Source organism: Penaeus monodon, chromosome 21 (assembly GCF_015228065.2).
Source record: "Penaeus monodon isolate SGIC_2016 chromosome 21, NSTDA_Pmon_1, whole genome shotgun sequence".
NCBI classification, from domain to species: Eukaryota; Metazoa; Arthropoda; class Malacostraca; order Decapoda; family Penaeidae; genus Penaeus; species Penaeus monodon.
In genome coordinates this window covers 1,362,524-1,363,083 of record NC_051406.1, presented here as the reverse complement: position 1 = coordinate 1,363,083, position 560 = coordinate 1,362,524, and positions in this window count along the sequence as shown.

The following is a 560-nucleotide window of genomic DNA, read 5'->3' as shown; positions in this document are numbered from 1 at the left end:
GTATTATCCCCCTCCCCTTCCCTCACTTATTTTCACTCTCTCCCTCCTTCCCTGACCTGCTGTTATGGCCTGGGAGGGCGTTAATAAAAGTTACGGACATCTTTAAGTGATCCTGTATCGAGGGGAGATGAGGGGAAGCGGGAGAGGGAGGGGAGGAAAGAGAGGAGGGTGAGGGGAAGAGAGAGGGGAGGAAGGAGAGGAGGGTGAGGGGAAGAGAGAGGGGAGGATGGAGAGGAAGGAGAGGGGAAGAAGGAGGGGAGAGAGGAGATGAAGGAGAAGGAAAGAGGGTGGAGGGAGGAGAGGAGGGAGAGGAGGCAAAATTAAAGAGAAAGAGAGAAAAAGAGAAATGTAGAGAGGTATAAGAAGAAAGGGATAGGGAAGTAGGAGAATAAGGTACAAAGGCGCAAGAGAGGCGAGGAAGAGAGAGAAGTGGGAGAGATTAAAGGAGACGAAAGAAGACAGGAGAGATAGGAACGAGGAAGAAGCAGAAAAATACAGGAGATAAGGAAGATTAAAGGATGATGAAGAGAGGGAGAGGAGGGAAGAAAATATTGTACAGT